At 36.6% G+C, this 17,187-nt stretch overlaps 1 protein-coding gene across 1 annotated transcript in view; it reads left to right on the top strand.

The window, feature by feature from the left end:
* The window catches only part of LOC120416964 (zinc finger CCCH domain-containing protein 13), a 226,185-nt gene that overhangs the window by 85,911 nt on the left and 123,087 nt on the right, over positions 1-17,187 (top strand). Inside the window, exon 3 of the mRNA XM_039578883.2 lies at positions 16,185-16,214. The gene's annotated coding sequence lies outside the window, so the exon portion shown is untranslated. The remainder of the gene's footprint in view (positions 1-16,184; positions 16,215-17,187) is intronic.

Consider the following 17,187-nt stretch of genomic DNA (forward strand, 5'->3'; position numbering starts at 1 on the left):
GTTTCACCTGTTCCACCCCGTGGACGTCCGGTTGTCCATTCGCAACAGTTCACCCCAAATCAACCGCCAAAATCTGCCACAATTGGTTACCATGTTGCATTATCGTGCACCACATTCCACATCAGCATAACACCCCGAAAAAAAGCACTCGATCGCGATTGCGACCGCGCCGTCCAACCTGGTTTCGATTACGACGACTTCACCGGGGCTGGTTGCGTGGTTATACGGATAGATGCTGATGCCTACGCAGATCTGGTTCAGCTGCTGTAACCCACCAGAGGGGGTCCAATGAACTGGTGAACCAGCAGCTCAGCGTGTAGTGTGTGACAACAACATGGTGAACATGGTCACAGCGGAAGAGACCAACCCCGGGCCTGGCCATGGCCATGAATGACTGAGATATGGAGAGCGAGGAAGTTTGGGGGCCCTGGCGGTGTTGCCCTAAGGCACTACTGAATATCTCTCTCTCTCTCGAGTAGGTTGGTTGAAAGTGAAAGTGAATGCGCTCCGAAAGCACGGATATTACGGCAGAGATTAACGGCTTTGATCGACTTAGGGGGGAGAAGGTTGTTCCGGTGAATAATTTGGCATGTTACGGCCTGGTACCAAGCAGCCTAATTTTTTGAACGTGGTACAGTTCTTTCTTGGACAATTTTGAAGCAAAGGTTTAAATTCGTCTCATTCAAATTGTTTTAGCAAAGAGATCTGTAGATCACTTACTTTAAAATGTTCTACAAGGAGGTCCTGACTAGATTCAAGCTACACCACGACAACTCCGTATTGTCATAATCGTGTTATGAAGTAATCGACATGGTTAACTCTTCACATAATTTTCACTGCCCAGACGGTATTTCTTGAGGAAGCAACAACCCGTTTCCAAGCGGCATATTTTCCTCCAAGTTATGATCCAAACTTCCTGCCCGGCCACTTTTGCCACTCCGACTGTACGCCCGAAGATGTCATCTGTTTACGGGCATCTTCAATGCAGCAACTCCAACCAATAATGGCATGGATGGCATTCCACTTTCACTCTCGATCGAACCTGAATCACCTTGTGCTGGCGATGTGTTTGAACCCACAGTCAGTAGCGCAGCGCTTCCTTCCCCCTTTTCTGTCGTGAACGATCCGGAAGTTGTGTGTAGCAGAAGCCGTCTCGACTACTCGGGAACCGGTTCGGCCGCCGCTAGGAATTCCGCAATCAAACCTGAAGTCATGAGCGATGGCGGCCCATTTCTGGGAGGGGGGTTTCAAAAGGACGTAATCGAGAATTGTGAAAAAAAACTTTGTTTTCTTTTTTAACTAATATTGTTCCAAGCGAGTGTTTTGTTACTTGAATCGTCTTTTGACGTGTGATTTTCCTTTTTTTATTTGCTCCAATGTATTATATAGACGAAAGGGAAGGTGGGGCAAGACGACCAAAAGGGGCAAGAGGAACAATCACTCTTATGGCTGTAATTTTTTAGAATTTTGATATTTCCAGTATGAAGAAATGTTGCTAGCAATGCAATTAGTTGGTGCTAGATTTTTTTCAAAACCATTGTTTTCTTATAACATTGTGTAATTCTCCGCCAACTCACACAGCAGTTGTCCCGACCCCTCTTCGATTTGCGTGAAACTTTGTTCTAAGGGGTAACTTTTGTCCCTGATCACGAATCCGAGGTCCATTTTTTGATATCTCGTGACGGGGGGGCGGTACGACCTCTTCCATTTTTGAACATGCGGAAAAAGACATGTTTTTCAATAATTTGCAGCCTGAACAGTTTAATTTGGAACGAAATCAAAATTTTAATTAAAAAAAAAAAAAACAAAAAGTAGTACAGTAGTTGTTCAGTAACTGGGCTGAGAACGTAGCCCAGTCATCGAATGCTGTTCGCTAACTGGGCTGAACGAAAAATAACGAGGGGACTACCGATGCATAATATTTATTTGATGAAATATAAAAATAAACATAACTAAAATTTATTTACAATGATTACTTTTCATATTTCTTTAATTGTGACTTAAAATAACATAAAAGTTTGAAAAAAGTTTGTTAATTGTTGACCATGATTTTTGCATCCATTAACCCCTCGGTGATTTCGGTTTGTTTTGGTTTTTTGACGTTTGTCTGCTTTTTAACTGGGCTACGGCCCAGTTATCGAGCGCCCAGTTAAAAAGCAGCCCAGTTAAACAACGCCCAGTTACCGAACAACTACTGTAGTAGTTTTGTTATAGCTGGCAAAAATTCATGTAATAAGTTGGAAATGTAGAAATATCATGTCAGAATGTCAGAATGCATGCAAAATATATCTTTTCTAACCATTTTTCATCAGAATTTCAAAATTTATATGATTTGTATTGCTTTGAATCCAGGACAATGATAAAAACTGATTCGAAATCCGGACACTATTGATTCGAATTCCGGACACTCGATTTTGCTTATGAATCGAAAAAATTTGGACTGAAATTTAAGTGAATGGCATTCTTTAGGTCTCAAATAAGCAGGTGACAACAAAACAATCGATATTTTGTATAAAAATTTGCCAGAATTTAAGGAAATCAGAACCATACATTTCTGCTTTGCTTTCCTTGTGCTTCGAACGCCTCTGAAATATTTCAGCGAAATGTTTTACAGTTTTGGTAAACTCATGATTTAATTTAATTTAATTGTGTTAGCATTGGATACAACGTCCAAACATATTTGAAATGAAAGTTGATTTTAGAATTCATCAAATAACACAGTTTTGACAATAATTATGCGAACTTATATCCAAATAATTGATAAAACAAGATGAGGTGTCCGGGTTTCGAAGCGTCCGGGAATTCGAATCATGACGTTATTTCTGGAGCAACATTTGATAAGGGCGCATAAGCATTTTGACAGCTGCAACAATTTTGCAATTTCTCAGGCAATAGGCAACTATTTTACAAAACCAAATATGTTAAACGGTAGCTGGGGAGCCCAGCTATTGTTTCCCACTTTGAATTTTGGGATGAAGTTACTTGAAGCTTCAGAAATAGCAAAATAGTTCAACCTGTCAAAATGCTTATCCGCCCTTTTCTCGTGTTGCTCCAAATTTTATCTTTCACTGGAATCGTCCAATCAATTAATCAAATATCGTTAAAATTAAACAGGACACTGAAAAAAACTGTAATGTTTTTAAAAGTTGAGTTCAAAGCTTTCGTTTTATTTTGAATGAAACAAAAATTGATTCTATAATTTTTTTGGGCTATACCTTTTAAGTAATATAGCAGTGACATTTTTATAACAGCGAATGAAAGTATTACTAAACTTAGTTTAAAAGCAGTGAAAAATATGAACAATTCTTCAATTTTCAATTGAAAACTAATAAAATTTACTTAAATTGACTGCATGGATTAGATATTTGCAATGTTGTTATTTTGAAAAATAAAATGAATTGAGAAAATTGATAAATTTCACGAATTTCATGCCATCCACGAATACGTCCAAAATCACTACCACTATGTTAGTAATTAAACAAGGGTATTCATTCGCTTAATTCTACACTGCCGCTCTAATCGTGTCCGTCCCATATGTAAAAACAGCAAGCCGAGAAAAACGCGTGTCAAAGTTGTCCCGCCCATAAGGTTACGTGTTAGAATTTCACGAAAAAGTGGATTTTCTCCGGATTTCTAGATGAAAGTACTAAATTTTATTGGTTTTTCTGATAGTTTACATGATTTTGAACCAAACTGTATTATTACCTCAAAAGTGACGAAATTACATATGGGACGGACTAGCTTCGAGCGGCAGTACAATAGTTCATAATATTATGTTTGTTCCTATTTGAGCTTGATCAATCATTTGAGAAAAATCGTTACAATTTCACACAAACATAAAATTTCACGGGATTTCGCGGAAAATGTAAAATTTCACGAATTTCACGCTGTCCGCGAAATTGTGAAATTTCACTGACCCTACTTGTAGGGTTTTCTTGACATTTTTACATTTCAGCAATTCCCCACGAAAACAGCATGATTCGAAAAAAAGTGCACCGATCAGTCTCAGTTGCGTAACATGTAGGGGAGAGTGGGGAGACTTGATCCCCTTTTTTTGTATCGCACATAACTCTGTCAATTTCTCACAAAACTATAAACTTTTTGCATGAATTGAAAGCTTAAACATTCATCTATGTTTGGCTAATAAGGGTATTTCATCAGATTAACTCTTCGAATCATGCCAAGCGTTTTAAAAAATATTTTAAATGGGCATTTTAAAAATGTTAGGGGTAACTTGATCCCCCTTTCAACATTTTGAAGCAATCTTAAGCAAAATGTTGCTTATTCATACAAACTTTTAATTTTATATAAGTTACAGCAATTTCACATAAAACCTGTACGTTTGTGTTCAAAATTTAACAAGTTTAGTATGTAAAATATTGAAAAACTTAAAATATTATTTTTAGACCAAAATTAAGCATGTTTACAAAAGCTGGAAATTTTTGTTTACAAAACTTTTGAAAAAAGGTTCAAGCTGCAGTAAGTTATGTGCAACTATACTAAAACCCAGCCCAATTAATTAATCTTGAAGCTGATTCCAGTGACTGTAAAAATGCAGGGATCAAGTCTCCCTAAACGCACTTTTTTAAACAATTGATTGTAAAAATAGTATGACGATAAATTTAACATCAAATGCGTAAGGGTTTTGGAGTTGATAAGTTTATCAAACAATTCATGTATGAAAAATATCTTTGTGAATAATTTTTGAGTGTTTTCAATACATATCAAAACAAAGAAAAAAAGATCTCTTGGAAGTTTTTTGCAGCTCGTTTCAGAAAAATGTGTGTAACTCAATCTAAACATTTTTATTTTTTTCTGTGTTTTCTACAATGAGTTTTAGTTAATTGTTTTACCCACATGCTGACGAGATACAGGCTTGGGATTAAGTGTCCCCGGGGATCAAGTCTCCCCACTCTCCCCTATAGGTCATCGCTGAAATTTTAAAGTTATCGCAGTTTTAGTGAAAAAAGTCGTTTTTCCCCGTTTTCGTCATTTTTCCGTTTTTGCGCGCGGCGCGTCGAAAACCCCAGTTTTTATTTTCTAAAAATCATATCTCGGAATATTGAAAACATAACTTTACCATTTTTTGATATGTTATGTGAAATTTTTCGAGGAATCCGATAAAAATAGGCATAGGCTTTTTGTCCCGAGACCTTCAAAAGATCATTTTATGTTTTCATTTGACCTTTTCATATGTTAGGCTAGTTTTTTTTAACTTTTCTTACTATTTTTCTTTGAAAGGCCAACTTGCGTATAAAACAGCTAAAATTGCTAGAGTTATGATTTTTTGAAAAATATGGTTTTTGCAAAAATCGGCTGAGGTTGGCGTAGGTCACCCTAATGGCCAAACAAAAATATAAAATACGGGTCTAATTATTTTGGCCAAGGAACCCTCAGAAAAATTTTGAGCCTGATCGGAGAACTCTTTTTTCGAATCATGCTGTTTTCGCAGAGAATTGCTGTTTATTAAATATCTTTGTTTATTTGTATTAATTAATCAAACAAGTTATTTATGTAGTCATATAGCCGATATGAATTTGTCGTAGCATCTACAACCTTTTGAAAACTCACCAAATAAATAATGCTGTTAGGTAAGAGCGCTTCAAGACGTTGCCTTAATAAGCTGGTTAGGTCAGGGATCAAAGAGAAGTGAGTATACACACTTCTTGGAAGCAACATTTTGTCCAGATTCTTGCCCGGAAGCAGCTCAACAAAAAAGGCAATATTCAAGGAACTGGCAGCTGAGGTCGAGTCCTAACCTCGTTTTTTTCTACCCCGGCCTGCTGCTATTGTGGGGGTGCGTCGGAATGAAAGCCGTTGTTGTTGTTGGGAAAATGGAATACTACCACATTGCTGGGATTGTTCGTGCTTGCGCGTGAAGATGGACGGGAAGACACGTTTCTGGGAGGTTAGCAGGAAAGTAAATGGAATTGGGTTACCGGTTATTCGGTGCAGTCACGATAACCATAACGTTGAGTATTAAGGAGCAACTTTTGTGTCAGATTCTTTAGATTTTTTGGCATTTTCATTTGAAAAATTTATTTAACGAAATTCAAGAATTGTGTTTGATTCACAAACAAAAAAATATTACTTCACTTGATATTATTATAAGATTTTTAAAGTACACTTTCAGTGAATTTTAGCAGCTTTAACCAACCAAAATCACACCACACACGCATGTCCCTCCCCCCCTCTACAGAAGCAATTAGCTCACCAGCCATATCATCAATCTTAATCAACGAATCGTGACCAAAACGGCAACACAGCGGTCAGCATCACGAGCTTACGAGAAAATCATCTAAATCGAGCAAAAAATAAACTTCCGTCATGTTCGAACCCAGACCCAGGATTACATGAATCAGCCTGTGGCAGCTGGACAAGTGAAATTTAATTTGGCTACACTAACTGGGAAAACGTAAGCCGGCACCAAAAAAACTGTAGAAGCTAGTAACTCGTGTACTAGCTCACCTCCTCGAAAAGTTTGATCAACGGGCGAGATTGAGAGTAAAGTTAAGCACACGTCGTCCAGTGCGATAGGGCAAAGTTCGATTTTGGCCAACGATTGCAAAAGTTAAGCCTCCCTTGGGAGTTGCACGCAGTTGTATGTAAAAGTTGGGAAATTGGGACTGACTTCGTGACAATACCAGATACTGTGGAGCGGGTCGGCTCTTAAATGAAGAGAAATCTTTGGTTTAATCACAATTTAATGGTTTAATTTTAAATTAAATGTTATGATGAATGTTTAAAAAATCAGACGAATAAAAAAACTGTGCAGAAAATCGTATCACACTTGATATTATGGCATATCGTACTATGATAAGTTTTAAATTATGAAATTTGTCTTTGTGGAAAAATAACCATTATTTCGCTCATGCAACTCTCGATATAATTTTATTTTAATTTTCCGATCATCAAATTGACTTTTATTAAACCTCAAAATTGTATGATTTTTTTTTTTGGTCTTTTCATTAAATTAGCCTCAAAGTTGACCAGTTTTATTCTTTTAAGTGGTTTTTGGTTATTTCAATTATTGATAGTGTTGTAAAAGTATGAAACTTTCAGTTCTCAGCGAATACAATCATCGTGCTCGAAATTTCTTCTCCCAATTTTCACTGTCCTTCTCTTTGTCGCGAGATTCTTAGCACCACGAATTGCCGGTCTCTATCGCGTGTAGCGCGTGGTTGGTTTTACAGCGTGACGTCACGAGCGCACACGCACACACATTTTTGCTGAGACACACGTTCAAAAAATGTAAACAGTGCAGCCAAGCTGTCAAATTTCTAACCTAAAAACCGAGTCGGCGTAAAACCTAATACCAATCTCGCGTTCTCTCTTCGCGGTTTCCAGAAGAAAAAAGAATCTTTGGCGTGTGTGCGTGAACGAGGAAAAGAGAAGGAGTGATAGAAAAATAATGCTCTTGCTGACAAGCACGAGATAACCTAAGAGAACTCACAAGCTGTAGTGACGGTCGCTATACTTTCAGATATTTTGGTGCAGGAATCATCAAATGATAGTTTTTTCTATCACTCACTGATAACAAAAAAGTGAATTAAAACTGGTAGATTTTAGATTTAAATTTGCTGAAGACTCCTAATACCTTTTCCAATTTTCCCATTTTTTTTTACTTTTTTTTTAACTAAAAAATTAAATTCCCAGTTTTTAAGAGGATAATTTTTGAGCTATTCTAAAGAATCGACACAATGTTCATTCAATTTTAACAATTTTCAACTGTTTTGGTTGATTTTAATGTTTAAAAACAGTTGATTTAGTTCAGGCCTGCCCAACCTTTTCGGCTCAATTTTCACATTTTTGATCGTCAAATTTACAATTGTTTATTTTTTCATGGTCAAAAATCAATCCGGCCCGCGGACCGGACCAAGTTTTCACTTTAAACTTACATAAAAACGACTTGCAAAAATATTTTTCAAAACTTTTATCAAAGTTATGTTCACTGGACATCTGAGAACCGATTCCATCGAAGAAACCATGAAAAAATCAACAATTGTAATTTTGACGATCAAAACTGTGAAAATTGAGCCGAAAAGGTTGGGCAGGCCTGATTTAGTTGATAAAATACTCTCGCTATTTCCAAGAGCCGTCATGGACGGAATGAGCAGATTCTTTGTTTCTTCTTATTTGTTGAATTTGTGTATTGCAAGCATGTTACAATTTAATCTTGCACCATTTTTTGTAAATACAAAAATATTTTAAATTATGAAAAGATGATTTTTTTTGTTCATTTGATGACATCTTGTACTTTGTTGATTTATTTAGCTACAACCAGGGTTGCGAATGAGCGAGCGAGCCAGAAGCCGTGCTCGCTCATTCATGAGCATGAGGACTTAACAGGTAGCTCGTGCTCGCTCATGTTCATCGCATGCGGTCGCGCTCAGTGAGCGCTCATCAGCAAATCAGGTAGATTTTTAGCATTGTTGATGAATCTGGCACAGGCCAATTGGATTGCCACTTTTAAAGATAATTTCATCGCGAAAAAGGGACATGAACTCATCAAAGTTACATTGGTAATTTTATCTTGGTTAACCGCGGTAAATTTTCATGAAATCATTCGTTGGCGTCGAACTATCAAACATTGATCGCGGTGGATACTTTTCTACCCCAGTTTTTTGTGTGATCAATGTGGTAATGGTAAATGCTTTGGTGGATTTTTGTTAATTCGAAATATTTCAAGAAAATTTACCGCGGTTAACCAAATCAAATTAACAATGAAACTTTAATGTTGTCAGCCTATATTTTTTTTCAGAGTTTGATAATTTAGAAAACTAGTTTTGATTAAATTCTCGATAAATGAAAAATTGTTGACTTGCAATTAAGGTGTCTTAATTTGCTAAGAATCCCAGACACTCTTTTTAGCTTATTTCACTTTCAAATTTAGAGTCAAAGAACGGAATTTTTAGGTCTTAAATAAGCTGTAAATAGGATGGTAATCGAATTTTTTTATATTAAAACATGTTTTTACTTGTGAGCACGCTCATTTCTCATTTATTGATTTGGATCGACTCCAGCATATAAATAAGATAATTGATGTGAAAATTATCTAAGACATAGATTTGACATTTATTGCATGCAAAATTATTTACAAATAATTGACTAAACAAGATGAGGTGCCCAGGAATTAACACATGATTTAACGTATTACCAAGAAAACATATTTAAGTTCCTTAAAAGATACTTTTCAGCTTTATTAAATAGTTCACTTTCACGTGTCACTCTTTTATCAACTTTTTTTTATTAATCGAATTATTTCTACACAGTAAAAAAAGTGTACATTTGGAAGGTGTAATTTTGTAAGGTTGAATATTACCTCTTGAATGTTATAATTTTACCTCGATTTAGACTGAAAAAGTTGCATTACACCAGAAAAGTGGTAAAATTACACATTTTCAGAAGTAAAATTACGCATTTTTCAAACATAAAAGACGTACTTCCCAGCTGTAATAATTCTATGGTTTTTTACTGTGTACAGATCTTAACCCCTTAACTCTGACTCCAAAACAAGTTTCAAAACAGAAAATATGACAAATAACTTCATCCAATATTATTAAGATTAGCCTATTCAAGCCTCCATTTAAAAAAACAACCTCGAAGCTCTGCTAAAAAAAAAAGTTATTATCGTTTACCCGTTACAGGTAAAAAAATATCGCTCATTTTGCTCAATGAGCAAAAATGAGCACGAGCGCGAGCAATGAGCATTTTCGCTCATAAAATAAATGAGCAAAAAACGAGCACGAGCAAACGTGAGTTAGCTCGCGTCGCGCTCCTCCTCACGAATGAGCGAAAAATGCTCGCTCATGAGCGGATGAGCGCTCAAAATCGCAACACTGGCTACAACAATAGGCTTATTTAACATCCATATAGCAAAAAAATTTAAATCAGTTGGAATAAACATTGATTTTAATATGTAGCCATATTTTTTGTAACAAACACATGAAATTCCAAATATATAACAAGAATGACCTTTTCATGACATTAATCTTTTTAGAAGCCGCTTATAGAATTGTTGTTGAATTAGATTTTTTTATTACAATATTCAAAATTTGTAACCACGGTTATTAATAAAAAATATGTTACGTAAATGACTCCTAATAATTGATTCAAAAAATATTGATTTTCAATCGTCGCAGTGTTTGTAGAATTTTTCAAACTACAGAAAGAAAACGGGTTTTTCTTCGATTTCTTATAATATGATATTATAACTAACAATAAGATATTGAAATCGATTTCAGAACTGGATCTTTGACCACTTGGGAGCCAATCCAAACACAGTCTCCCACAGGACTTGACTTGGAACTCCAGCGCCATCGTCCTCCTATCACTTCCTGATCGGCTTTAGTCACGCTTCATGTTTCACTAGCCTGGCGCCAGTTCCGCTCACAACTTTTCCAAAGTCTTCTTCTCCCTCCTGCTCCCGTCAATGAATGAAAATTCACCCCCTTTTTCCCGTCTGCTTTGAATGTCACAGGGAGCCGAGCAAAATCGGATTGACTGTACAGAACAGAACGGAGTTTCCCCCCGGTTTGGTTCGTTGAACGCTCCAGTGGCGCTGGAATTTACTGCCACGCCGGTGGCGTGGTGTTGGCAGTTCGAGTTCACTTCATCTGGAGATATTGATACTTCACATTGCTGTAGAGTGTTTTTTACCGTTGCAGAACAGTGTCTCGTCGTTTGAGGTTTTAATCCGGAAGGAATGAAGTCGTGCTTCTTCTTTTTTTGTTCTCGTTGATGACTAATTGGATTCCCATTTTGGTTACAAGGAATCTGGAAATTAGCAACTTCTTGTAATGCATGAGCAAATCTTACTGCCTTTAAGTAGATTAGTACAATTCTCTGTCACTAAGCTAATCAAAGCATTCTCGTAATCCAACTCATTACATAGTCTGACATTTACCAACTTTGAGCACTCCAGGAAGCTTACCTTGAAACGTCCTCAACTGAAATAGAATTACAAAAGCAGCATTTTTTCAACTCCTAACTACAAAATCGCACACGTAACCGAGAACTAATCCAATAACGAGCAGCCAGCGTAAAGACACGAACCCGATTACAAGTGCGCGCAGGAGGACGACGACAAAGTTGAGACATCGTCGGTTGGCGTGTCCTAGAGGTCGTCCCAGTCACGGCAGAGGTTCACCTTGTTGGCCGGCACTCCTTTGGCGAGAGAGGTTTATAGCTTTTTTTTTCTTACTTTTTTTGTTTTAACTAGAGCAGGTTGCAAACCAGTCACAGGCAGACAGGTGTAATTATGATACCGCCTTGATTCACGCGACGGCGACGTCGGCGAAGACACTGTGTGCATGTGGTAACGGGAGAGAGAGCTATTCGGTTTCGAAAAAGAGTTGCGTAATGAAACTTGAACATTCTTGACTGTTTCTCTTTGTAATAGGGCTTGTGTTTGTCTCAACTAACTTTTAATTGCATGTTGATTTTAATCTATGATATGATAAAAATACACATTTTCTATTTAAAATGGAAAAGGAAACAAAATCAATCACAATTTTAAACATTTTGCAATGCACAGTGTTCGGAATGGCAAAATTAAGTGGAATAAATTGATAACTCCTAGACGTTCTAGCCAAATGGTGTCTTGGGAATAGTTGATGTACTTGATAAAGGCTATCTTTTGAAGTTATTGATATACAAGGTGACGACCTTCCAGAGTGTCAACCAAAAACTAACTTTGTTATATGACGTTGTAGGGCTTTGGTGTCTTCGGCAAAAATGTAGAGGAGAAAATTTCACGAAAGTTTGTCGAAGGCGCCAAATTAGTAGCTCTTAATCTACTCGAGATATACGCCATTTTTGCAAAAATTGTCCAAAAATGCACATTTTTGGTGATAACTCAAAATGTTAGCATTTTAGCGGCCTACTATGTTCTGAAGAGTTGTTTATGACATAAAATTACACATCTTTGCCGAAGACAGCAAAATGTTTTAAGCCTTTATTGAGGAGTTATAACCATTTTTAAGTGATTTGAGCCTATTTTCAAGTTGCTATGTTTTCAAAATGGCGCATTTTGGCGCAAAACCGAACAATGCACCTGAAAGTACACACTTTCAACTACATTTCCTGAAAATATCTCCTTATCTATTCGAGTCTATTTTTAGATATCTCGATTTGAATTTGACGGCATAAGACATTAATTTGCATCATTTGTTGTTCAATACAAGTCTCCATACAATGGTCATACAAAATGGGTATGGAAATGTTTCAAATTATATACCTTGAGAAGAAATTTTCTGATCGATTTGGTGTCTTCGGCAAAGTTGTAGGTTCAGACTACTCGTTATGGTACAATTCCAGATAAATGATTTTTTTGAAATTTTGTTAATGTTTTTTTTTTGAAAATGTCGAAAAACGGACAAAATAAAAAAAAACACATTTTCAAAACCCGAAATGAATTTGCTCTCGAAAAGATCCTGACATTTTTTTGATACAAATTTAATTTATTGTACTTTTTTCATGTTATGCGTTTTCAAATTATTTTTTTATTAGCATTTTAAAAATACTTCTTGGAAAAAAACACCCTCGGAAAAAATATATTTGGAGAAAATTGCCTACAGTTTTCTCTCTGAGTCTTTTGAAAATTGGACAGTTTGTTTTAAAGATATATTTGCAGAAAGAATTCGAGTCGATGAAAATTAGTTTTTAAGGGTCATTAACCTGTAATTTCCAACTGACGATATCACAGGAAATTATTGGTTCAATTTTCCTAGTCAAAAAATTAAACTTTTGTGTCATTGTTCTTTACATTAGATTTTTAAAACATGGTCCAAAATATGAAATTAGAAAAAATATCTATTTGTAGACCTTTTCGAAAGTTACGCTTGATAAAAAAAATTTTAACATTTTTTTTAAACCAATCGTAACTTTCGACATAGATAATTTTCCTCATTTAATATTTTGGACCTTATTTTAAAATCAATTGAAAAGATCGGAAAATTTTTCACATTGAAAATCGAATCAACAGGTTGAAGTCTCAATAAAAAATTGTAGGAAATTTTCTCTGTTTTTTAATGTTCACTGAGGGGTGGCTATCCTTCATATAGTGAAAAATATTGATATTTTCCGAAAATTATAACTCAGAAGTCACTGTAAAAAATTCGGTGAAGTAATTTTCGATTGCAAATTTGATTTAGCTTTTCAATAGTAGTTTATGCAACAAGTGGCAAAAAAAAATCTTTTTTGCACGAGTCGTACATTTATCCAACGAGGTTCACCGAGTATTACTTTTTGAAACAAGTGCTGAAAAGTTCAACTTTTCAGCATCCATTTGAGTCGTGAAAAAAAGTTTTAAAAAAGATATGAGATTTTTTTAGAGTATTACTATTTTTTCAACATCTCAAGATATACATTTACAAAAAGATTCAACATTGCTTCAAAATGTATGGACAAAGTATCATCCAAATCAAATAAAGCCGTTGCAGATATTTTTTGAAGTTTATGTCCTTCGGCTCTGACCAAAGTCGACGGTAGGGGAGCAAAAAAATGAAAAAATAAAATAAAATTACAAGCCTAGGTTTCAACATAAAAAAGTGTTTTTTGTCCAATCATTAGTTTTCAAAATATCGATGTATTGACGAACATTTTTTTTGTTGGACTGTACATTGGTATTTCATGAAAAATCATGATTATTAACGCAGGAAAATGCATTTCAACTGTTTTCGGTTAAATAAACTTTAATTTTCATTAAAATTTTGAAGTTTTTCGATTTTTTTTGCTCCCTATTTATTTAGGCCGACTTTGAAGGGTGGGAGGGTGACATGAACTTTGAAAAATATTCCCAACGGCTTAAAACAAATTTAAAATTCTCGAAATAATTTGTGAAAACCTTGAGAACTACACTATAGTAAGTTTTATGCATTAATTTTGACTATCATATGTGGAATAAGTGGTTTACAAATAAAACATAACATAAAAAATACGTTTCTAACGTTCCGGATTTCCGGTAGGTCTCAAGGCCATAACATTTATATGTGTTGTTAAAGTTTAAAAAAAAGTTATCAAATGCATTCCTGAGCGACCTGATTGCTTCAAATTTGCCGTTCTCAAAAAAGTTGTAGCATGTTTTCGACTGCCAATGCCAATCAAAGATCAAATCTCAAGGGAACAATACTTGTTCAATAACAGGATTTTTGGCGATTTTCTTATTTTTGAGTTCAAAAATGACCCCAATATACAGTCGACTCTCTGGTTGTCAATATCCACACACTAAATCAGGGACGCAATACTCGGTAAAAAATTACTGAAATTACTCTGTAAAAATCAAAATTTACTGAGCTGTCAGCAAGGGTCCTGATTGCTCAAAATCAACCACTCCATTCGCGAGCACAAATAGCAGGCGACACGATACTGCCCTGATGAATTCCTACTGTTTGTCACTTTGAAACCATTCGCTCCCGAACACTCTCTTTTTTACTCTCCTTCTCTCTCCGATCGGCTCAGTCTCCGAACGGCTCAGGCAGGCCGAACGTCGCCGATCACTCTGAACTGAAAACATTTTTTCTCTGATGCGCTTCGTTATACTCATTGATTTGGGTTGCCTAAAATCAATGTTATCAATTAAATTGTGCATTTATTTTGATTTCATAACATTAAAGACACCATTCAAAGAAACATCCACCAAGAAAAAATCAAATTGATGGCAAACTGAGGGCGGGAAAACAAAAAATACTGCAGCGCTGGCGTTTTGTGAGAATGGCTCTTCGCTGAGCATGGTAGTGTGTGAGTGTCGTCGAGCGACGGAGTAGGCAAAATATTTCACGATGTATTTGTTCGCTGAGTGAACAGTTTGGGCCACTCGCTGACTGCTTGCGAGTATCATTCGCTCATGAATGCTAGCGGGTTAGAATAGGCGACGAATGGATAGGCGATGAGTGAGTGGTTTCTGTTAATTGAACCGAAAATCAGGACCCTTGGCTGTCAGTTGAATTTAGGAAATATACTGAACTACGGTAAAAAAAAATCGCTGAAAGTACCGTACTTCAGTACTTATTTCACTGAGCTACTCAGTAAACCCTAGTTTCCGGTAAATTATTGGTACTCGGTAATTTAATTACCGAGTACTCAGCTAATATCCTTGTGTTTTACTGAAAGCTCAGTAAAGTTTTACCGAGTCTCTCAGTTGAAACTTATGTCATTTTGTAGCTGTCATTTTTTTCATTTGGTCGCTGTTGTCGGACATTTCTCTGAGTTTCTTTTTATTTGAGAAAATTAAATTATTTACTATTTAGAATAATCATTTTTCTTGCAGCTCACGTCGAAGCTTCATGATCCGTTTTAGCAGGAGCTGGTTTATGTCGTCATTTTTGCTATTGTTTAATAATCAAGAAAAAATAAGTTGTGATGTTATTGTGAATGCACATAGGTATTGTTTGTGAATAAATTTTTTCATCTTTTTGAATAAATAAAAGGAAAATAAATTCAATCCATAAAAAGCATTAACGTAAGCACCGTAAAAATTCAGAATATGTACCGAGTAACCGGTAATTTTTTACCGAGGTCCTCTGTAAAAGCTCAAACCAGCTGTCAGATTCGCGTTTACTGAGCTCTCGGTAGTTTAAACTTTTACCGAGCTGAGTACCGAGCACTCGGCTGTTGAGATTTCGGTAAAAAATTTACCGAGTACGGTAGAAAAATCTAAGTGTGCAAGGGACCGTCGAGGAAGAGAATGATCAGTTTACAGAACGATGCAAAAGGAAGACTTGATTGATTTTTTTTTTCTAGATACCCAGCTATGGGAGAGAATCATGGCAACGTCCAGCAAACAAAAACAAACTTATGTCAAACATCCTTCAAAACTTTGTTTCGCGAAGAAAAATGTCTATGCAAGCCATGAGAAAGTGAAATTATTGACAACCGGAAGAGATTTTTAAAGCAAACAGAATCCAAGGGAACGTCGAGGAAGAGATCCTTCAAGCAAGAGAAAATATCGAGGAATAAAGGCAATCGAAGTATGCAGATTGAAGGGACTGAAGAATTCATCGATAGATGGAGCAATATTGATATCGAGAAGATCGACAGCCAGAGAGTCGACTCTATTTGAATTTTCTTATTCTATACTTTTTGATCAATTTGGAATTTATTTTATATTTAAGTGATTATCTTGCTTTAAAAACGTTAATTATCAATAAAGGTATTTTGCTAACATCTTTTTTTCTTTTTTTCAGATTATACTTACCCCAGTTGACATCTTAAAGGTAGGCTCATTCACGCAAAACTAGCTTTTACATCCCACCATAACTCAAAGTGTGACGCACGATTAGTTGCTCAACCCCTGGAGGGTGGAAGTCGGTTAGCTGCGGCAAAGCCAACCTAATTAACTTCGTCGACTAATCTGCCTTTTCACTTGGGTTGCGGTAATTTTCCTCCATTTTGCCTCGGTCCTGGTGACACATTGACAAACTGTGGAAAATCACCGGATTTCCTAAGGCCTCCGGGGGGGAAAAGTGCCGGCGAAAAAAGGTCCAAAGCTGCCCTCGGAATGGATGGTAATTGGCAGCACCGATTATGGTTGTTTTTGTCGAGGTCTTTGCGGGGGAAAATGCCTTCGGATTGGTAAACAGATTGCTGACGTTTCGGCGATGCTGGAAGGTTACTTCTTGAGGGGTTGAACAAGTAGATCAACCCCACGAGCTTGAGCTTGACGAACTGGCAGCACTGAAGCCGGTGCACATCGCGTTTCAAGGTGATCCAGTTCCGAGGCAGAAAAAGCTCGGCAAAGTATTGGATTACATTCCGTCGTCATCGGTCTACTCCAACCCGGCCAACATTGTCGTTCGAAGAGTTCTGCCGGATTACCACTCCACCCCTCTGACAAAGTCCTGCCTGGTGTTGCCAGTTTCTTCCAGTTTGGTTCGAACAAAACACTTGCACGCCAGCTTCAGGTTACAAATCGTCTTGTGCGAGGAATTTGAAGGATTTCTGATCCGACCTGCGGATTTCAGTGCCGGCCGGTGTTCAGGTGCTCGCGTTACAGAACAATTTATGTTTTCCTTCTGCGGTGGTGGTCGGGTCGGGCCGAGTGTTGCTCCGCGCCTGGAACGAGTAAATTATTCAAATGAGCGCTATGAATATTAAACGATTCTTGACAGACCCTGGCGGGTGCGGGCAAAACAGTTGGAAGGAATTTTGCGTGAGAATTTACGAGCTCAATGTGTACGGTTGTAATGT

The sequence above is a fragment of the Culex pipiens genome, chromosome 3 (genome assembly GCF_016801865.2).
Source record: "Culex pipiens pallens isolate TS chromosome 3, TS_CPP_V2, whole genome shotgun sequence".
Taxonomy (NCBI): Eukaryota; Metazoa; Arthropoda; class Insecta; order Diptera; family Culicidae; genus Culex; species Culex pipiens.